A 24,094-nucleotide genomic window follows, 5' to 3' on the forward strand; every position below is an offset into this window, starting at 1 on the left:
TAAAAGTCAGGGCTTGCAAGTCAGTCTATTTTTAGTGCCAAGATTTATTATTGCAGTGTTCAAATTTGTATACACAACACTAAATAGTCTGTTATAAAGGAATAGTCAATGTGGCCAGATGAGTGCTAATATTTTGAGGGGTTTTATTTTTTTTTTTACATTGTACAGGCACTCAGCACATTTTGTAGCATAGGTTTTAAGGAATAGTTTGGGCTACATTGTGACCTATAACAAAAAATGGGGTCAAAATCATTGCACGTGAGTGCTGCACTTGAGATATTAGCAAATCTTTAGTATTTTTCTGTCTAGGAAATAAGCTACACATACTAATAAAATGGTCCACCTTGCTGAATATCCCTTCAGAGCTCATGGGCCACTTCAACCCCTTCAAACTACAGAGAATGTGATGCAGATTCTAGGCTGATTGCAGATCAGGCAGATATATTTCTTAGCACCTCTTTTGCAGTCCTATCTTTCCAATGTGTCTCTTTAGCAAGTACAGGAGAAATACAGCAAATAATGGTTAGTTGAATTATCTCAGAGCTATGGTTTCATCAGCTAAGGCTGGACTGCTATTGAAAGTAGAAAACTCCTCCTTTACTCGCAGATAAGAACTCCCAAATTCTTCACTGTGGTCTTCCAGATCATGGAGTTCATCCTATTAAAAGGCAAACCCAGTGGAAAGTAACTGTTTTTTAGCAGAACGGTCCCTGATGTGCCTGACTGCTCAGTGCTGTCATGGTGGGGGGTGGGCAGAAGCACCACATGGGTTGGAGTCGAACATACATTTCAGATCAGCTTCCAACATCAGGCAGCTGTACACTCAGTTACTTCCTTTCATACATCTCTGTTCCAGGACTCCACACCAACTAAAGGCACAGGATGATTGTACTCTCCAGTGATGACGAGCCTTAGTTTATCAGGTGCTAATTACTGTGAATATTGCAGTTTGAATATATCCCTGTGGCATTTCAACACTGTGTTTGGTAGGATGTCATGCTACAGAATGGCTTTCATATATTTGGAAGGCTACTTGTAATATGAAGTTGAGTCATGCAGACAGTAGAGAATAGCATATGTCTTCAACATTTCTTTACTGACAATTTTGCCAATTTTTAGTATTGCAACACTTCTGCAGATAAGGCTATAAGAGTAGGTTGTTCCATGAGCCACAGAACAGATGAAATTAGTCATTAACTGTGACTACCCAAAGCTGTGCACGTTTGTGTTTGCCAGTCATTATGCTTGGCGGAATGGCCAGTAGTACATGTGTTTTGCTGCCAAAACACGACATATAACAGATGAATTCTGCCTGTCTTTCTGGCATTCTCCTTTAACCAAGCAATATTCCTCATGGAACTTGTAGGAATTTCATTATCTTTGACACTTCAACTTCTCTTTCAAATTCAGTGATAATTAATCAATAATGCAAAATGTAGTAAGAGTGGTCTGACAAGCAAATGTGCAATCAGTTAGGCTGTATGTGCCTTGAGAAACAAATGACAAAATACATATTAAAAATAAAATGTTGGGACGATCCTTTTTTCTACCTGTAGTTAGATTCTGTATTGCAGAGACTGAAACATAATGTTTATATAAATCATGACACACTTGAGCAGAAAACAGTCCAGTTTTGAAAGGATATCCAATAGCTTTTGTTTCAGGGTCTTATCTCCATAATTTTTTTGTCTATACATTCCTATTGATGTTTAACCACTCTACTGTATATCTTCATTTGCTGGGTCTTTCACTGCAGATCACATAACTTTAGGCAATGGTAATATTACTATAATATTGTTATAATATGCTATTAATCAGCATTATATAAATATTTTATAAGTTAATTGCCTGAAATTATAAGTCCCATAAAAATCCTATAAGAGGAACTCCACATGAGTAGAGACAATGTAGTCCATTTTCCTGCCCTGAAAGACTTTTATCCTCAGAAGCTTGTTTGTTTCTTCCCATTATGTCAGGTAACCTGATAAAGATACTTCGTCTTCCTACGAAGCCTATCCTTCTCATGTGCCTACAACTCTTTTGGCTACAACACTGCTATCTGATGACTAATGGTGCAGTCAGCACCTGAGCTATGCTGCCTTATGTGGGAAAATAAGTTAGCTGTTTTTGTGACTTCTAAGGCTGAGTACGGCTTAGGACAACATTTGTAACACTTTAAATTTTTTAAAGAGGTAAACTTCATGATAAAGTAGATCTTAAACTTTCTTCTCTAGTCTTAGCATCTCCGTCCTCCCTTTTATCCCAAATGTGTTCCTCCTCATGTATGTATTTTCAAATGACCAGCTTCATTCTCTTACATATTGCATCTCACCCTTTGGATAAGGTGTTCCTAATGAAGTGCTAAGCTCCCCTGTGTTTCTGTTTGACAGCTGGTATGTCAATCTATAAACCATCTTCAAAATGTATTAATATTTTCCTGTTTTCTCCCTTAGTTTTCATGTGTATTTTCATATTTATATAGGTTCTCTTGACAGATCATCTTTTTTTCTCATGCTTGCACAGAGAGCATTACAATAGGCCTGGGGCCTGGCTATGATAGGGTATACTACTGTATATTAGTACAACATTGTGATAGTGAGTACAGGAGGATAAAATAAACCCTCTATCCTAATGGTGTTAAAGAGTAGAAATAAAGATGGAAAATTCTCATCAGTTTTGTATGTATGTGTCTATATAAATTATGACATCATAGAATATCTCTAGTTGGAAGGGACCCATAAGCATCATCTAGTCCAAGCCCCTACTATATATATATACAGATATATATGTATATGTATGTAAGAGAGAAAACAATATTTAATATCTTTCCCCTTATCTTGAATTTGGTTACGGTGATTTTGATTTTTAATTCCAAAGCCCTGTGAACTGTGTCAGTACCGCTGACAGATGGCTGAGGAAAAGACACCAAGATCTCCACAGTAAAAATCATTTAGATGAAATGGCTGAACTAAGCATGTGCTTTGCGAAGCTGGAGAGAAGATAACAGAATGTTATGACTAGCACATTTCAACAATCCATTTTTAGAAATGTCAATTTCTCTGAGTTAGTCAGAAAACAACAGCCCTTCACAGTGCCCAGACCCTAACCCTGAGTTTGAAGGATGTCCATGGCTAGCAGTTGCCAGTAAGTAGTAGATGTGATGCCAAACACCTCAGAACTGTTTCTCATGCTGCATGGGGCTGGCAGTAACCACTACTGCAGGTTATACACCATGTGCACAGTGAGTTCAGACCACACATGAAATCCAGACTGATGTCTTAGATTGCACAATATTTGGAATAACTTTAGTACAGACCTGGTATCCAGGGTCTCAGCTCATTCAGATTATTTAAATGGTCCTGTCTCCCCAGTTTTGGATCCTTCCTTGTCACAAAAACTGTGACAAGGAAGTCTTTACTGTCCTAGTTCCATTTGCACCACACTTTATAGGTCAATCTTGAGACTAATATTTTTTTTTAAGTAATCTGGACAAGAGATAATTAGATAAATAATTCTGTCCATCCAAACCTCACTTATTTGAAGACTCATATATTTAAATATTCACCTAAACTTGGGCAGCAATCCAGACTGCCTTCTCCTACTTCACTCCTGAGTGGTTTCACAGAGGCTGACACTTCACAGACTGTTCAGGAACTAGAGATTCTTGGATAAATGTACTAGATGTCAGTTTCACAACAAAATAAAAGAAAACATGTTTAGTTAAAGTAATTATTAGATCTATTCATCATGGCTGGGCTTCTCAAACGAAGATTTGGGGAGGGCTCTACCCACGTTTGTTACAAGAGCGCTGATGGCTAAAAAGGCCAATACGAGACAGGCACGCCTGGTTGCAAAAGGCACAGCAGAAGGACTCCTTAGGTGGTATATTCTGCAAGGCATGAATCTTTCTGCATTGTCCCTTCTCCTATTAACTTCTTGACAAAGGATACTGTGGATGAAAACAGGTTTTTTCTTTCTGGAGAAATGATAAAGAACAACTATCCTTTGGAGATTACTAAGTTGACTGTGTACATCTGACAGACTCCCATCTGCAGAAACTAGACAGGGAAAATTGAGGAAAATGTTGTTTCCCTGTTCTTGCACTTGGTTATCTGTTCTTGACCTCTTCTTCCATTATCCTGACATAGGATTATGGTTACTAGGTTAGGTGAACTCTTGGTCTGAAGCAGTATGTTTGTTCTTGCCTACTTTAACTGCTTAGTCCTGTAAGCACCTGAGTTCTGTAGATACCTTTCAGTCTGGTGTGGAAGTTCATTAGGTGTACGTATTTTTTCCCCAATGCATGTTCAGAATCAGATGAACCTCCAGTTCCTCCAAGAAATTTGTTCTGCTTCAGGATTTCCAAACCAGCCAACTAATCGACACTTCTCATAGTAAGAACATTTGCTCAGGCAATGGGGGACCTACTGCCCAGGCACCTCTGCATCTTTGACATTCTTCAATGCTATCACATACTCAGTCTCCTAATATATCCCCAAATCTGCAGCTTTCTCTTTGCTAACAGAAAAGCTTGTTCAGATGCCAAAAATATTTCTGCCTAGATTTAAAAAAAAAAAATCTCTTATTTCCAACCCTCACTAAGAAGTAGAACTGTCCTGGTTTGTTCAGGCTTGAGGCACTTTGCGTGTATCACTGAAATCTGACACTTTCTCTTCTATTTGCCTCCAATTTTACAAGCAAGCCCACCCTGAGAAGCTGTATCACAACTACCAACCTTGCAGCTTTGGAAAATTAATTGAGAAGTCCCACAGAGCCTGCTAACATCATATAATTGACTGAGGGAGTTCTCCTAAAGAGGAGTATAAGGAACTTCCTTTCTGCTAGACTCCCATCATTGGCTGTTTACTTTTGAAAGCTTTTTTGGGAGGAGAAGGGAATAGGGTGGAAGGAGAATGAATTCTTGACAGCACTTTTTGTTATTTTCAGAAGGAAAATCTCAACACTTCATGCAGGCTGTTCTTGTTTGGTCACTTGTCTAGATTGTTTGCCTCTGCTTGGAAGAATTAAAGCATTTTCAGAAAAGTAATCTTATCACATGAGAGGGCAATTAGACATTTTGTAATCCTATCACCCCTGTGCTGAAATTACCATGCCCAGTTAGCAATAACTCTGCTTCTAAGAACAGTGAGAAGCAGCACAGCATGAATTATTTAACTCAATGCTGTACTTCCTGTTTTCAAGTCACCAGAATAATACTGGCACCACAGACAGTAATTATCCCCAGCATAGAGAAGAAATAGTTAATGGAACCTGCCTTTTAAATCAATATTATTAATTCAAGGAAAGAAACAGCATGTACTATCTATCGCCTATGGAGTTTTGATCTGGGCTTGATGTCACGCTGAAGTAAGTGGTTGCCGTGGAGACTGGAGCTTGTGTCTGCGTATCCCTCCCTGCCAGGGAGCTCTGAGGAGTGTTTTTGGAGAGGAAGTGCCCATTTGTAGTCAATCACTATTGTTCTGGCAGAGCCACATGCTGGCCTCGCTGCAGCCTTCCCAACTGCGTCACGACACAGCAGTGTCAGCCTCTCTGAATAAAGACTCCCTGTTGAACCAGATTTATCCCCCCTGCCATTTTCACTGATTATGTTGATTATGTCAGTTATGTCACTGTCAGTTGATTATGTGCTTGTATTTTCTGGCTGTGCTAATGCAGTCTCTTAGCACTGTTATCATAGAATCTCTACAGCTTGATATATTGCAAAGCTCGATGAGTCTTATGTGTTTGCTTGCTTTCTTTGTCACCCCCTCCACTTGATCGAGGGAAAGCACCCATACTACGTCAGCTACTTTGCTTGTTTTCTTTCCTCTTAGATGCAGCAGACCTTGAAAGCCTGAATGTGTTTTCTCTTCTGTACAAATTCATAGCAAACTGCTATGAAGCAAACTGCTTGTAATAGATCCTTGTATTAAATCTTCATTATTAATTGCCAGCATATATTTCTAGAACAAAGACTGGCAGTTTGGCACAGTCCACCATGATTATTCAATATACCTGTTTATTAACCAATTAAGTAATGAGTTCGTATGCCAGTAGCATATGAAATCAGGCCATTAATACTAGTTGGAAGATGTCAGACAAAATTGCTTCTGCTACTTGAAGAAAATGTAATGAGACATCTTCCTGAATACTAGGTGGAGTTTGTGGGCTTATTTTCTTTTCCTCATTAAATACAATATTCAAAGTAATATCTGACATATTTCATTTTGGCCAGAGATTCTGGGAAGTGACTGTTTTGAATACTATGCCCAGAAAGAATCAGCTATGGTGGAAGCAAAAGATTTATTTAACTATTATCCCCATTATTTTTCTTCTCTTTTCCCTTATTTTTCTGTTCTCTATCTCTATTTTGTGTATCTCTTATGTCAAGTACAGGTGCATTTGATCTATTTAGGCTTTTCACTGAAAGTGATGCAAGAGGTTTTTGGGACAACCACTACATGTATCCTCCTCTGCTATCATTCTTGGAAATGACTGAACATCTTTTTCAGAAATGTCAAAATGAATCAGCTTTAAGCAGACACCTACATGAAAAACTGCAGGAAAAACAATTAAAGTTTAGTAAATTCTGATAAGAGTAAACATTTTAATGGTGAAGAACATGCCTACCAAGGATTTTGGGTTCTTACCTAGCCACTGATCATTGTCCAAATACATTACTACCTGTGGTAGGTTGATTACAGCTTTGCAATTTCATTTTTGAAATTGCAATTTCATTTTCATACAGCTTTGATTTCATATTTGCAATCTACCCTACTGCTATAAGCAATACAAACATTTCTTTAGTCCTGGATGGTATGGCTCAGGCAGGACTACTGTGGCAGTGTGATTGCCAGCTGCAGGGATGCACAGGAAAAGAACAACACCTTTCCCTCACTACCACCCCCTCCAACATGTTTTATTTATATCTCCCATTCCAGCTGGCATGCACACTGGCAACTCTGGGATCTCTGACCCTGAATTAAGCTGCTGCAGGGCTGATCAGGAGACTTGGCAGGTACTTGGTGAAGCTGAACTCCTCAGGAAACATTCTTATTTTTCTGAATCTATGAACATTAAGAGAAATTTCAAAGGGATGTTTCTGAAAGCTTTGTGAGTTCTATGAGAAGCATGTTTTTATTGCTAATTTTCCACAAGAATTGCCTATAATGTGATTTTTTCATTGTAATTGTGTGTTTTGCTGGTTTTTTGTGAGGGTTGACTCACGATTTTTGAGCTTTTGAGGCAGCCAATCTGGATGAAAAGGCCAGCCACACCTACACAAATAAAGCAAATTTGCAAATAGAAAAGCAGTACATCTAAGCCAAGAAAGGAAACACAAGCTTTCACTTCTGAAAGTGAGTGGAAAGTTGGATTCCTAGTCATTGGAAGAAAACAAAACAAACCAAAACACTACCCTCTAGGTGACAACTCCCGGTGCTTGAAAACCATGTAAGGCTTAACAAGGAAACAAACAATAGTTGGAAATATGGATGAACATAAACAGAGTTATATTTTAAAGTGTATTTAAACTATCCATCAGAAATGCACTGAAATTGGTATATTCCCAGAGAATATGTAAATATCAGTGAATTTTCATTTTGACAGGGCTTTCCATTAGAAAACATCTAGGTAGGTTTACTTTCTTCTGTACAAGGTTGGGAATTTGTCACCTGATTGACTGGAAATTCTAGCATATCTGCTACAGGTGACCTTGGACTATTTTGTTTTTTAATAGTTGCTCAGATGGGCTACCTGACATCTGAGATATCTGGGGTTTATTGGATCTCTAACTTTAATGCAACCTGCCAAGGGGTGAATCCAACTCTAGGTGGATAATCCATAATAATTTTGGTAATCAATGTGACATTTCTGGTGAAGCAGGACATATGAAGATGAAAATCACTTGGGATCCTGGTCAAAGACAACTCATTTCCTAAATCATAATTCTCACAGGGTACTTGCCACACTCGAACCACATTAATTGATTTAAATTATAAATGTTACTGGGGTGATGTTCGCCTCTTCTACAATAGATGGTTAATTCCAGATATAGGAAACTGTTTTGTCTCTCCTGCCTGAATGATTTGGTGTTATTGCTTTACTACGCTACAAAACTACTACCAGGAAAGAGGTAGCACCAATGAATAAAATTGCAATTCTTTTTGCCTTTTTAATCTGTTCCATTATACAGCAGGGCACTAAGATTTTTCATGACCTGAAGTCTGCATGTAGGTTAACAATTATGTTGGTGTTGGTCACCAATTTTGAGACACTGACTTGTGAAGCTGCTTTCTGTTTGGTTTTTCAGAAAACTGACTTCAAAATACTTTTAGTGTAATGCAAAATATTTGAGCCCCTTTGGGATCCTATATCCTGTAAGTCCTAGGAGTTCTGATTCTAGAAATGCTCTCTAATAAGGAAGCTCCCTACCTTTATTGGAAAAATATTGTAGAATTTTAATTCATGTAAATAGTTTTATAAACATTAGCAATTTGTTTATTCATTTTATTTTTAGGAAGTCAACACATTTAAAGGCATGACCAGCTCTTAACTCTTATATTATAAATGTAGCAAAATCCTGAAGCTTTGTTCTAAATTTAAAATGAATGAAGAATATAATATATATGAACATTTTTGTTTCCACTGTTTTTTTTCCAGTTCATTCGGATTCTTTAGCATCTTTTCATTGTACTCGAAAGGACATATTCAACCTCTGTCAGTAACCACGGCCTATTTTATGTTCTGAAAAATCCTTCCAGAATGACCCCCTCAAGCAACAAATGGCCCAATTTATTTACAACAGTGCTGAAAAAAATATTTCCATGGATGTTCATAGGTTAAGAGCTCCACTGAAATAGAGAATGTCCTAAATACCTGTTGCATTGTTTATTATTTAGTGTTTGTGTTGCACTCATGCCCTGAGGACACAATCAAAATCAAGGAAGCCTAGGGAGATTGAAAGAATGATGATCTTGCTTGTGTTTTGTGACTATCCTTATAACTTTATTCATGTACTGTCCCCCTTTTCCTCTAAGATATCAGTTTACCTTCAAACCATTTTCTTTTTTAAAAACCTCCTTTCATTAACCTTCTATTTCCATTTTTTACCTGACTGCTGTCTTGAGACCCCTATTTACCATAGTGATTACATCCAGTAAAAGCATGCTTAAAATAGATGATATATGATCTATCTATTTAGATTCCTTCTTCTTTTACATGCACACAAAATTGTATATGATGTGAATTAAGTATCTCAGCAACTTCTCATTGTTTTTAAAAAATAAGTTTAAGTTCACTCTTTGAAGGTGGTCTTTGGGAAGGGGGACTGTTGCTCTGTGTACAGAGCTGCAAATCACTTAGGGAAATAGAGCAGTGGTCAACAGTCCTGAAGAGAAAGCCCATCAGATCAACTACTTGTAATAAGATCCATCTCATTCTGTTTCTTTTTTTACCTGTCTCCTTCCTAGTCCTCCCAAACTTTCCTTCTGCAGTCAAATCATTCTGGGTGACTAAGGCCTGCACTGAGACATTCTACTGGGATGTGGAGAATTTATGAGCAAAGTACTCAATATGAGAGTCTCAAGAAGTTAGTGGTAGTTAATTTGTCAGGTTGTGGTTTTTTGTAGGAAATACAGATTGTTCCTTTTTTCAAACAAATACATAAAAATCACAGTACATTTACTGTAACAATTCCATTAATGTGAATAAAAGTCTATTTTATAAGTTGTTAATAATTGCCCTTGTCTATGTGATATGACAATACCTCTTCTTCCTTAGGTAGCCCAAATTTTTAAATATGCTAATATCTAACAATGAATACAGGATGAATTTGCACAGTTGTTCTTATTGATGAACGTGTTGCAAAGAATAATAATAAAAATATGTTATATTTTTATAAATATGCTTGTGGGTTCTACAGTGGAACAAAATATATGTGAAATTGTTCAGACCTCCAGAATTCACATTACAATTTCCTCGTCTTGCTGAGGAAAGATGGATCTGAAGGGATAACAGGATAAAGGGGAATATTTGAAGTAATTTCTTGGAGTTAAGGAGTGATTAGACAATAGGAACTAATCTATATTTGTTCTAGTTTAAGGATAAGTTTTGCAGGGGTTAATTAACTTCATGTTTTGTTCATTTCTTCTTTGTGCATTCTGTGGAAACCATTAATTTATTTTTTCCCAGTGTAAAATATTATAACACTAGCTTTTTCTGTCCACTTGATCAGACAGGGGTCCAATTTCTCATTATAGCAGAAATTCACATTTCTGAAGTTTGATTCACTTGAAGTCTTTTTATACTTACACTCTGAGTCAGGAGGAAGAATGAGACTTCAGAGCACTGGATCAACAGCATTTTCAGCATTTGCATGCAATAATGTGATTTGACTGACTTGTATGGACCTGAGTCCAAAAACTATAGAAAGGAATAATTTAGGCTGTATTGGCTGACATCTGGAAGATGTTCCTGCTATAAAAGTGATGCTGATTACAATATGCAATTATTTTCATAAAAGCAGGTAGATTTGTCTCAGTTTTTTGCCTTAGTTTATGTTCCTCTAGCCAGTTTCCATCCTACTGTTTGTAAAACAGCTTGTACATCTTTAATAATGATATAAAGTTGGTTCAGAAAAATATCCAAAATTCTGTTCATCTGTGCTGCATGGTTTGGTTCATAAGTCTCTGAAGAGAGAGAGGAAAAAAAAGAATTCAAAGTGTACTTTATCTTCAGTACAATTCAGGTTACTACACAGAACCTCCTACTCACCACACTTCAGTGAGTCATGCATGCTAACCATAATGATTCCTCTTTTTTTTTTTTATGTGCTCTGATGCTAATTTTCTCATTTACAATTATAAATGTTACATTCCTTTTAAACAGTTGAGAAAATCAAATTGCCAAAAATATATCATAATGTAACTGAATAATTTTAACTCATTCTCAAATCCATTTTTTTGATTGCTGTACATTATTGTAGCAATATTACTTACATTAACTTTGTACAGTACGTACCCTGATAAAATATTGGGAAAGATGCTGTTAACCGTATTTGTAAAAGCTCTTTCTTTGTGATTAGTTTTTATATTACTAAATTTGAATAAAACATTGATCATAGAATGGTCAAATTACAATGCAACTTCTACTAAAATCTTGGCTGAAAATGATTCCTCTTCACTTATACTTTATTATCCTTCCTCCCACCCACCCTCCCCGCCCCCCAAGATTTGGAGTTCCATAATGGATTTTTTCCTGCCCTTTTCGATGTACTGTTCTTTCTTAATATTTGAGGAAGATGAGATTATGAGTCCAATCCAGAGACAGATTTCCATATTAAAATAAAGACAGAAAACTATATACCATATACCACCTTCATTAATTTGCAGCAATGTACAGACGTGTAGTAGCTCTATAGGTAAAAAAGAAAAACCACAACATTATCAGCCAGGAGGAGCTGTTGAGTGATTTTTATGATCTGATAAATATCCTTCTACAAAATGAGGTAAGGTGTTAAAAAAGGCAGTAGTACGCAAGCAGAAGACAAAATATTTTTTTTATTTTCTTTGAAGGAGGATAAAATTCTGTCAGGGTAAATAGAAGTTTTGGCCTGTTATGTCTGAATAGTCTTCCTAAATATTACAGAATTTACATTCAAAATATAAAAATCGTATCATAATAGAATCTAATAGTTTTGCAAACTTTAGGATATTGTATTATTTCACAGTTCAAGTTTTTAAAGAGCCCATAGGTCATGCCATGAAATGGTGTTCAAAGATGCCTATGGTTCCTGTAGCAGAACAGTAGCAATGAAGCCTGTCCTGTACCCATGTTATGAAGCCTCACAGGGAAAAAGCCATCCTGAGATGTTTAAAGTTATACAAGTGATGTTTAGTTACAGACTTGGATAAAATTAATGAGAAAGTTTATTTCTTTTTTGGAGAAGACCTGAATTTGCTCTGCCCAATTCAAGATGATACAAACAAGTTCTGGTTTGAGGGGTTTGACCTCAGCCTGCTGTGATAAGCCCTGTTGGGTGTAAGTTTGCTTTGGAGTTTATATATGTCCTGTGATGATGAAATGCAAGCAAAGCAAGCACAGGTCTAAGCACCAGACTGAAGATTTAAAGTGCATAATGTAAGGCCAAAGCTCAAATACACAGTAGTCACTTGACCTGGAGCTAAGAGTTTGAGAGATAAGGGGTTTTCCTTATTCACACAAATATGGGAGACAAATAATACAAGACAAATGAGAGGAAGGTAAGCAGCATGATACTTCTTAGGAAGCAATCTGTAATAACCTCTTTTTTTCAGAGACAATTTGCACTCAGAAAAGACTCTTTGGATGAGGCTATGTAACTCATAAATCAAGCATCATATATTCTGCTACCTTTTTGAGAGCCTGCATGGTAATAACATCTAATGTGTTTTGCTGCGTGTGTTCCCTAAAAAGTCTGCAGTGCTTCTGCTATTTCTAGTCAGTCAATTATTTGTAGTGGGGTGCTCAGATGCCCTTCAACACAGGCCAAGTAATGGTAATGATTCATCTTGAAATAATGCTAGCTTTATTGGATTCTGTCATCACTTTTGTCTACCTGAAAATTGTTTCTTTTACTTTCAGAAAGTTGTGGTGTTATCCACTGTACTCAGTAGACAATCAGTTTTTAAAATATGTTACACCACTCAAGTAAGATTAATAGACTCACAGAAGTATTTATGCCTTTCTGTTGTCTGGAGAGGAAATTTATCAACTAGATTAGATTAGAATTTGAAGGCCTCAAACGGCTAAACATATGTATTTGAGCAATTTCTTGCCTAGAGTATTCCAGATGTCTGCAAAGCTGGTGAATATGACTGGTGGCCTAAATAGAATCCAGAGGAAGGAGCTAGAAATTGCTTGATCTACTCAAACAGTGTTAGATATCCATGTTGAGACAGACTGAGACACTAAATTTACATGTGTGCAGGAAGGTGACTGCACCTGAGTCAGATGTTTAAGTTTCCACTATAATCAATGAGGGTGCAACTCAGTTGCCTAACACATATTACCTGAGATGGCCCAGACAATATAAGTCTTCAATTACTATGACAAATGGATGTGGATTGCCTGTATGCTCCATACCATACCTGAAAGCTTTCAGTTGACATCTTGGACATCTGGAGAATCTCAGATGATGCTAAACATCAAAGGTAGTACAACAGAGATGAATGTCAGATCTAGTCAATAGAGCCAGCAGAAGTGAGAAAGCTATTCAGCTCATCCCGGAATAGTTACCCACTTTTGACCGTCTTAGTAGCTCTCTGTACTGCACTGAATCAGTTGACAAGATTAGGAAAGACTATAACATAGTAAGCTAAGACCCCGAATGTACACCTAGTTGCATATCTGGCTCTGGAGCTGCAATCCACCCTTAGCTGACAGAAGCATGAAGTTAGGGGAGCTGAATCCCTTCCCCATCAGTCAGTACATGAATACATGACAGGCAATTCTCCCACTCTCACAATAGCAGTGTCATCCTCAGTTTGAAGAGCTGTTTTGAGTCAGGCTGTTAGCAGCAAGCTGTTTATTTAAAATGTCAGTTATGTAATGTATGACTATTTAAATGACTTTTTCTTTATATTATGGTAAATTAACATCATTTAAAAATTACTCTCACTTCCCACTTTATTCACTCTGAAGTTACCAGAGTTCTGATTTTTGCTATGACATCAGTGAATACAATAATTTAAGCAATCTAAAATTTCAGCAGCTGCCTTCTGGTTTTTGGTTCTGTTTTTTTTTTTGGGGGGGGGACAAACACAATATTTGGCAAAAACAGATCACTTGAAATAATGCTATTGGCTATGCAGCTTTGGAGTGAATGTTTTCTGCAATGTTCTCCATGTGAAAGAACCTGGGCATTCCTTAAATACGTCATCTTGTAGATGAAAACCTAACAGACTAGCTAACAATACCCTCCCTCCCAAACGTGTCAGGTATTGAACTTTACATTGGATTAATTCCAAAGAGTAAAATCATATGAAGTATAGCACTGGCACAAATCAATGGTACAATTCAGTTCACCTGAACACTGGTTAGTTCATATAGGTATACTCAGAAAACATAACTTTCTTTAGAGTTGTTGGCATAGAGATTGCCATCCTTAGCAGTCTAGATGTAACTTCAATTAATTAATTCACATTTTTAGAGGCATAAGTGGAGAGAATATATGCTTTTGCTGCATAGGCACTTTAGTTACAGTAATGATAAACTAAAGGCTGAAGCAGAGCAGTCACATGATCAAACAAATGGGTTCTTTTTAAGACCAAAACTGGTTTTCCTTAGTTATGCTCCCATTCTTGCTCTGAAGTGTATCTTTAAAAAGCCACTTCTAATTTAATCCAGCTGTTGAAATTTGACATACATGCACATAAAACAAGAGTGAAGGTAAAAACTACAGAACATATTTAGATATGCAGGGGCACAGAAGGAAGTAAGGACCTGACCTTTTAAATTTCTATGTCTATTTACAGGATTTGGATCTTGCCTTCCTGAAGTGTGTTTTTGTCTTCTCTGAAGAAAGGACGTGTGAGTTGCAAGCAGCTTTCTTGGCTCTTTGCTCTACACAACTGTGGTGGGATTGATATATGTGATCGGTAGCAGCAAATGAGTCCCAAAAGCAAAGGGGAAGTGGATTAAATTGTGGCTTCTTAATTTCTCTCCTAAGGCACTGATAAACAAACACAGCCATATGATATGCTTTACGGTACTGCAGTAACAAAAACTAACTACTGAAACATAACAGATTAATATTTACAAACAGATTTCCATCTGTATTTTGCTCTTTCCTGAGCGCATTGGTCTGTATGTTTGCCCATGGCAGAATCCATTGTAGTGTGTGCAATAGTATTCTGCAAGAAGATGATTTTTGATATTCTATAAAAAGGCATTTCATATATGTATAAAATACAGATATGGGAATATGTTTTATAGTAATGTTAAACCTGTAAAAAGGCTTGAATGAAACCAGAATATCAAAAGCAGTAGAAGACGCATATTACTTATGGGTGTAAACTACACTAAAATTATCTCTGCATACAAACATCTTTCAATAAATTTCCTATTATTTGCACACACAGACATGGACTCTCCCACCATAATACCTGTGAAGAAAAGTTCTTTTACATTTCATTCTGAAATTTCTTAATAATTTTGCTCTCTTAGAGTTGTCTATGACAGCTTATCCTCATTTAACAGTTATGTTTTGCTTCTGCTAAACACTTTGAAAACACAGTGAGGAACCTTTAAACTTTTAGACAAAATAGGCAAAGAGCTGGTAGAACAAAACCCATATGTGCAAAACAACATACTGACCCCCAATATCTAACTATAAAAATTAATTACATTTAATCTTCAAATTGCATATTGAGAAAGGATGATCTGGTAAGGTGTGAGAAAAGAGAAAAGGCGGTTTGAAAGGTCTTGTTCAGCAAAAGTCAAAGGCAGCTGCAGCATTGTATGTCTCTGTATATCAAATACCTTGGCAAAAGGTTGTTATATTGAGAGTCTGGGCTTCAACTCTTTCCCTGTGCTTTCTAGTACATTAGCCTGTACTAATGGTATTTGATATCTAGTGTAGATATATAGCCAGCCTAAGTGACCGAAAAAATCTGTTTTCAAATTACTAAGGTAACCCATTTCTTAATAACCATAGACCATTTTTTAGACTAATTTTATTAATTTCTGAAATAAATGTGGTATTCCAAGGGCGTTTTGTATGTGGAGAAACACTGAAAAATATACAGGCAAAAAAGGATTAACATTTTGTGTACTGGTACTACAGAATCTGAAATTTTACTCTCTTCTTTACCCTCAAAATACAAGTTTTTCAATTTTTCATGATAATTATTATGGTGCTGAATGAACGAGAAAGGAGGGAAAAATAACAAGATTTAGTTTAGAAAAGCTGAAATAACAGTGGAACCATTTTCAGTCAAAGATGAAGGAGGAATATGAGTTAAAGGTCAAGGAATTACACAGGTTTTAATTAACAAACAGAAAATCATCAGTGAAATTGCATTTATTTAAAGGTCTTAAAACTCAGTTTACTCAAGAAACATCCAGAAGACAAATATTTATATAGATGCTCTTTGCAGCCACGTTTGACTCCTGTCTATATGAGTGATAAATTGTGTTTCTTCTGGAATATTTTCCTTCTCATGTGTTATCATTCCTGATGCAATTCAATACATAAATGAGTAGGGGGACAGAAAGAAGGAATAAACAAAAAGGTTTTTTCCTGACTAGCAGCATGAGCAAAACTTTTTTTTTACATTGTGTTTTGGCTCTTCTAAATTCTCTTTTGTCCGTTAAAGGGTCAGGATTCAAAAAACTCTTTTCAGACACTTATTGTTAATTATTGGATGCTATACTGCTGGTCCTTCTGCTTTCTTTGAGTTTTCAGGGTCTTAATATGCTCTTTATCATCTGTGAAACTTATTTGTAATAGGAGATCAGATTCAAAACCTCTTTAGTGCTATGCAGAAGGGAGATATGCAACTCAGCACAAGTGATTGTGATTTCATAAGCACTGCTAGCAAAGAAAAGTTGAAAAGATATGGTAAAAGTGAAAATATTTTCAAAAGTGTGTGTATGATGTGCTATGGTATGGATAACATAAAGGTAGGAAATTATATAATAAGAACGTATAAGTCAGAAATTTAGCGAAAGGAGGGTCAAAAAGCCAGGAAAGTGTCAACTGTCAAAGATTTAGCATGACAAGTGATTCCAGAACCAAATAAATTTGTGCTGGCTAAATTTGCACTCACGCAGCTATCTTGAGAAACAATTCTCAAATATACTAGAAAATACTTAAAAAATCAAGTAATATCTTTTTCCAGGACAATTCCTTTTCACTTTGAACACCTGTTCTCTGGAAAACAAATGTTGCACTGGAAAAACAGCTTGATAATTTTTTTGTCTTTCCTAAATTTAATTTCATTTGAGTTATGACTAATCACTACAAGGCAATCTAGGATGTAGATCTGTGCAGGTGCAATTCTTGGATGGCTGCTACAGTTTTTCTTCAACTTTGTATCTCCAACAGCACCCTTAGGACTAAGCAGCATCTTAGAGAATATATATATTGAGAATATTTCTTGTGAATGTAAGTGCCTGCTATAATCACAGAAATAAAAACTCTGTGGCAATCCCAGCCTCTGCCAATCTCTGTGCACTGAGCCAAAGGTTTGGGCAGAGGCCTAGCCCATCATCTCTTTATTACTCTCCAAATCATACAACACTGCTCATCAGTTTTAAAGAATAGAAAAATGGTTTTAGAAAGCAGCAAAAACTAAGAAATAGTGTGTCACTTTTTCAGTGACCAGTATTTCCATATAATTTTTTGCCTTCAGCTGACAATTTATATTATGAAGTTCTGTAAAGGAGATTACAAAGACTCAATATACCCTGAATGGTGCATGTGCCTGCAGAGACCTGGAGCAGTCATAAAAACAACTAATTTATACCCTTTAACTGAAACATCATCATCATCATCATCGTGGCTAGGCGTCACAGACGAAGATTTGGGTTTAACTAAAACAAGGCATTACTTATTGCTCACTGAGGACAGTGTATGCTTGCTCATGGTCCCTTACTTCCTGTGACATCCAGAGATAAACATGAAGGTGTTTTCATCAAATTGATTTCTACATAAATGCAAACTTTCCCCTCCCTGTCTCCCAGTCCTGCTGAAGTGCTCTTGGACATTCAGTGGTTTCAGGAATTACTTGTCTGTATGCCTAATTTGGGCTCCTGTTTCTGAGAATTTTGACAAAGGAATGGCATATTGGCCTGAGCTCTGGCCTGGATTTGCTAGGAGTTATTGTTTCCAATACACATGAGCTCGCTGTTAACATGAAGGAGACAGATGAATTACTTATCATAGAAGAAATGAGCACAAGTGGGCACCAGAAATGCTGGTTGCTATATTTAGCTTATAATACTAATATTGGAACGTCATAGTCATGCCCTCTTGCTTAATGGCAGCCCTATGAGATTCTATCTAGACTTTATGATCTTATATGGAAAGTAATTCAGCTATTTGGGGAACTATGCTCTGTGCATACAAACAGTGAGGCTGCTTACGTCTGTTCTCTGTGTTATCAGTACCATTAAAAAGTCAAATCAGTTGTGAGGATGTGCTGCTTTATTGTTTCTGCTTTTATTGTCTCTAAGGAAACCACTTTACTTATCCACACTTACTGTGCTTGCCACATCCGCAATTTGCACAGTCAGGGCAAGGAGAAACAGTACATCAGAGATACTGTTCTTAATGTAAATGTATCAGTGAATATATCAGTATTACTTGCTTTTTTTACTCTTTAAGTCCGACTCTCCGTTTTAGCAAATGTCCTGCGTTTGTGTAGGTTTCCACAGGAGTGAGCTTACATGAAGATACCGTGTCACAGTTCTGGTTAGCACTTTGAGATGAATTTTACTGTTACTGAAGGCCAGAAGGACTAGAAAGGACTGTGGGTTTTTTAGATAAATAAAGAACAGAGGGGAAAATGATTAAAAATCTAAGGCCAAAATGTGCTTTAAAAACCCTTGTGTTGTCTCTTCTTCATTTCATAGAAAATACTCCTGTTTACAGAATTTAAGGGAGACATTTTTTTTAGAGTAGAAAATCATACCAATGGCAAGGTCAAGACAATTATTATTTTCACCTGAATCTACTTCTTCTCTGATTTATCAAGTGTCTTGAGGGACTGCTTTTCAAAATGACAGCTTTTGTCACACACTGCTAATTTTAGACCTTTCAAAATTTTTTAAGCTTAACACATTTCAGGCCCATTAGAAGCTGTATGTGCCCATTATGTGAATGAGGAAAGCTTCATAACCAGACAGAAACCCCCATGGACATTTTTAGAAGTGTCACTTTGGATGACACTGTTGGGAGTTGGGGGAGTTGGAGGAAGGTGGAGTTCCATTAGCCCTTCTGGCCTCCGTGGTGCACAGCATTCTAGCAGCCCAAATTTAATCTCTCTTTACTAAAGAGAAGAGGATTTGCTAAACTGTGATTCTGTCTTTAGCATTCCTGAGAAGCCTTATTTGAGAGATGGCATCATGTCCCTTCACAATGGGACATTAACTACGTCAGTTAAAACTTCTGTGTTTCTGACCAATTGCTCAGAGACACGTCAGTCTGGAACTGTGGTATATTTTTTATGAATATGTTTACCCAAAGCTCTGGCTGGACAAACATTTCAATGCTTTCTTCCAGATGAAGATGCACCACTTTATTGTACTCATGACAGATATAATTTCAGTGCAACCCAAATAGAAAAGAATTTAGAAGCAACCAGAGATTTTCTGACCAATTTTCTCATGGAAGTTCAATTTATTTATATAAATAAATGCTTAAACAAATATTTTTATTTCAAAAAAACTTATTAGTTTTTCAGGACAAAATAATATTGCATTTCAATACTTTAAAAATATCAAAGATGAATACATCATTTATTAACATAACCAAAGAGAGATTAATTCAGACAAAATTTTCTTATGTAGGAAGCAAAATGTCTCAGTTTCTGGCTAACATACAATAGAAGTAATGGTACTAACTGTGCATTGGAAATCACCTTTTTTTTAAGTCAACATCTCAAAATTATAATAGCAAAAAAGTATTGCAATAATTTAAACAGATTCCCTGGGTAGGGTTAATATGAAGTTTCCATTTTTAGGGTACATAGAAATATAACAGAAACCTATGAAATAATATTGTACAGGTATAAATTAGATCATAAGGGTTTACAGCTGCAACCTAAGTTTATGTGTGCATTTTTAGGTACTAATAAACCCTTGAAATTGCCTTTGTAGCATTTCATAGTTCCTGCGTTTAAAAGCATAAAGCTTACATAATATTGAAAATATGACTCACAAACAGATTTCTGAAAAAGGGTTAAATTGGTTAATTTGTGACATATTATGTACTATATGTATTTTCTCTTCCATATAGTATATTTTAATATGTTTATGAAAGTTTATAGCTAAATGTAATTTAGCAAGAATTATTATCTGTTTGAAAGTTCACTCATTATTAGCTGTTTTTCATTTATTATTCCAGTCATACAGCCAAGGAACTGAAAAATACTGCTAGTCTTAGGTAAGCAGTCACAGCCAGATTAGTTTTCAACATGTAGGGGGAAAGTATGTCCTATGGGACAGTCACAGATTATCAGGGTGATGAATCCCATGCTTGTGTTTAATTATCATGCTTCAGAAATAGGGACAGGTTTCCTGATAACCTGAGAACAAAAATGCTTGCAATCATGGTAGTTTTTAGCTGTGCTATAGATATTTTTTTCACCACTCTCATGTTTTAAAGATGATTTATACTCTTTCTACACAGATGTGTTGCCTGTACAAAGACATTTTTGAAACTTTAAAGTCCTTGATGGAAGGGAACCTATCAGCTTGTTTCTTCATGTCCTTTTTCCACTCTCCTGGATATAGGACAGGACAATTTCAGTGCTCCAAAGTGAGATGTTGTGCAAACTTGTCTATTTGGGACTTAGATGTAAGCAGATAGAAGGTAGCATATTTTGCCTGAGACATGACATAGTCAATATGATTGCGTAATGCAGAACCCTTTTATAAGTAATAATATCATGGAAAATATGACACCATATATTTTTTAATTAAACCTTGTATCGTTAAGCAGTAGAGTGAAAAAGTACACGCAGTATCCCTGCACAGCTAGTTGATGTTATCTGTCTGCCCTTTCACATGAGCCAGGAGGAGAACCAGAACATTAACAAATAACTTCTATTCTCTCAACTCAAAGCAGGGAAAGAATAACAAGTTGCGTAAATGGAAGTAGAAATATTAGATTCCATGTTATTACCATCCATTTCCCTGTCTTCTGAAGTGTTATTACTAACAGAGGTAAGTAAAACATTATAAAGGTTTAGTGTCCTGTTACCTACTAATTCTTATGTCTTCTCCAGTCACTAAGATTTTACAACTAGCTATAAGGAGATTACTTTAAATCCTTTTCCATCACTATGAAGAATATTCTTAAAGGAATACTGACAAGCTCATATTTTCATTTCCTTTTTGAAGTTATAATCTGTTAGAAAGTCGGGATTTAGGAAGTAATTTTAAAAAGAATTACTCTTTTTTCAGGTATTGAAAAAAACCCATAACAAAACCCTGACCTGGTGTGTTCCTACTTTATGTTCTTTGGTCAGCAGAGGGAGGCTTATTAAAATAGATTTATTTTTCTCCATACTACATTAACTTTCTTTGTGTTAAAGATTTTCAGTTAAAGAGTAAAAAAACCCCAAAAATGTTACAGTAGGACATTCAATTATTTCTTTAAAATAAGTAAGAATTATCCCACATTTACCATCAGGATCTGTGCCACTCACCTTGCATCCTACCAGCCCCAACAATGTCTTAGGCACAAATAAATAAGAAACTCTATTGTCTCAGACTCCTGCTCACTATTAAAATCTCACAGAACCACCTGGAGAATGGTGTTTTCAGGCCTTTTTTAACAACTTCAGATATGGCTTCAGATACTCATTATCACCCACTATGATGACTACCACACATACAAAAAGACACAATCATATGCATGCATGCAAAAATCACTTAACACAGTTTTAATAAAGAGATAAGCCATTATTATAGAAATGGCAAGTCTGTTTCCTGGCAAATAGATACAGTAGAACTGACTTGAGCTCACATTTGCCTACAAGAGACATTACTTAGATCCATGGCAACCCACTGATTTGTTCATCTTTTATAAATAATTTATGAATGTCAACTAGTAAAAGTGTACTTTTACATTTATGTCTGTAGGACAGAACTACTGTGTGAAAAGTCTGCCTTCTACCAACCTTTGCCTCTGGCCCAAAAATGAATGCTATATGGCTTCTGCTGAAGTTTCGGGCATGTCCATATTTTAATTGGCTTTTTATGCCATGTATACCATATGGCCAGAAATACTGAAATATAATGCATGGTCATTTACTGACTTCAGGGAACTCTTTCTCAATTTAATTAAACAGGATAACTTGCTAATGCAAGTGCTGCCTATTATGCCTGAGGACTTTAAAATGATAAATAAATTACAAAGGAGGCCTTTTCTGGAAATTGAGACAAATCCTTTTGGCTGGAGAGATGGGCTCCCATCTGCAAATATTTTGTATTTGTACTTTTCTGACAGCCAGGGGGTGAGCCTTTCCCCCACAAAAAACCCCAGGTAGCTTGCATTGGATTTAGTTGGATTAGTGTCTCTCTACTTAAACTCCTATTGTCAATTTTTTTCAGTCATGTTCTTCACATTGGCAAAAATGATAGTCATAGTTTGTATCTATTTGACTGAGGTTTTGTATTTTAAAGGATCTCAGTCCAGAATATTAGTGTCCTTGTCACACAGTTTTCTCTGACTGATTGAATGTGATCTCAGGTGAAATTTTGCACATGGATGCAGGAAGAACATGGATTCGAGCAGGCATCGTTAGTTTTCTTGCCCGCTGCCCCTAATCCCCAAACTATATAGTGTCAGAGGGCACATTTGAGTCTACCTGTCCAGTATAAGAAAAGAACTATGAACTGAACCTAAAGATCAGAAGGATATAATTTAAAAATGGGAATTTTATTTCAAATGATAGAAAAATAATATTAAAGGCTTCATTTTCAGGCCTGTATCAAAATAAAATATCAGAAGTCTAAATCTCAAAAAATATAGTAAGATGAGATCCTTGTCCTCCAAACAGCTCTAGTTTAAGCAGCTTGCGAGTATCTCTCTGAAATGCCAAATGCAAATCCCTGGAATGCCCCCACAGTGGTCTGTGAATATGTAATTACAGAATGACAGACCACTTTGGGGATATTCTAATGGTTTGTATTTGGCATTTCAGAGAGATATTTGCAAGCTTTCTTAATTTACTGGAAACAAGGCCAATGGAACTGAAAATTCCAAGAAAAAGCAACAAGACGTGAACTGTGTTACCTGGTGGTGCCAAATATGAAATATTTTGCATGAGAGGCTTGCCATTTCATATTTTCTAGCATGAAATTACCTAATTGTCTACTTTATGTATGAAATAACCTGGAAATATTTTAGCTATGTTTATCATGAAACATGTCATTAAAAAGTATGCATCTTCAATGAAAATTGCACTTTACTTATTTCGAGGGATCTGCACCTGAAATTGTCAGTGAAGTCCTTGCAGTGCTCTCCTGAGAACCCACAATCTGCACCAAAAAAAAATCCTCAGAGCAATGGCAGCAAGATTTCCACCAGTGGGGCCCCTTAAACTAGGATTACCTATTTAGGGAGTTAAACAGGAGCAATTGTTGGTACACCTGTTTTAGAATGAGTGCTCCCCCTGCCTCTGCAGTGTCTCTGACAGGATGAGAGCATTATTTCTCAGTGTCACCTTCTACCACTGCCTTATGAAGAATTTATATGTTTTGAGTTTTCCTTCATGGCAGGTGTCCAGCAGTGCTGTACTATAACCCTGCCACAAAGAGTGAAAAAAGTGCAGTTTTCAGTTCAAATAGGGGCCCAGACTGATGAGCTCAGACAGGCCAAACTTCTAAAGGTTAGTGAGTCTGAACCTCAGTAGATTCACTGAGCGCCGTCAAATTATGTACTACTAAGGAGGTAAAGGAGGTAGCAGACATTTTTAAAGACTAATTAATTACTTGAGAAGGTTGTGAAGGGTGATTAATAGACTCAAATCCTTTATTGGAGTTCTCTTGAGGAACCCTAAGGAAATAACAAATTCAGGGAGAGGACAAATTCTTTTCCTTTTTTGGCAAGTAGTTATTTAAGCTGAACAATGCTGCCAGCTGAAGGCATCATTAAAGGGATGGCTTACTGTTGCACACCAAAACCCCTACTGTGATAAATGGCAAACAAAACACGTCTTTCTTCCACACAGCAAAGCAGGGCTACTAGGATCAATCTCTGGCGTTACCACGCGCAGATGGCCTGTAGAGGGCTCTCAAGGTCCTCTGCTGAGCCTCCAAACCCAGTTTCATGAGCTGCAGCTGGAGGTTTTCTAAGGTCACTGAGGTCTCTCTCAAAAGAGCT

Source organism: Manacus vitellinus, unplaced genomic scaffold, assembly GCF_001715985.3.
Source record: "Manacus vitellinus isolate BGI_N305 unplaced genomic scaffold, ASM171598v3 scaffold_13_pilon, whole genome shotgun sequence".
In the NCBI taxonomy this organism is placed as follows: domain Eukaryota; kingdom Metazoa; phylum Chordata; class Aves; order Passeriformes; family Pipridae; genus Manacus; species Manacus vitellinus.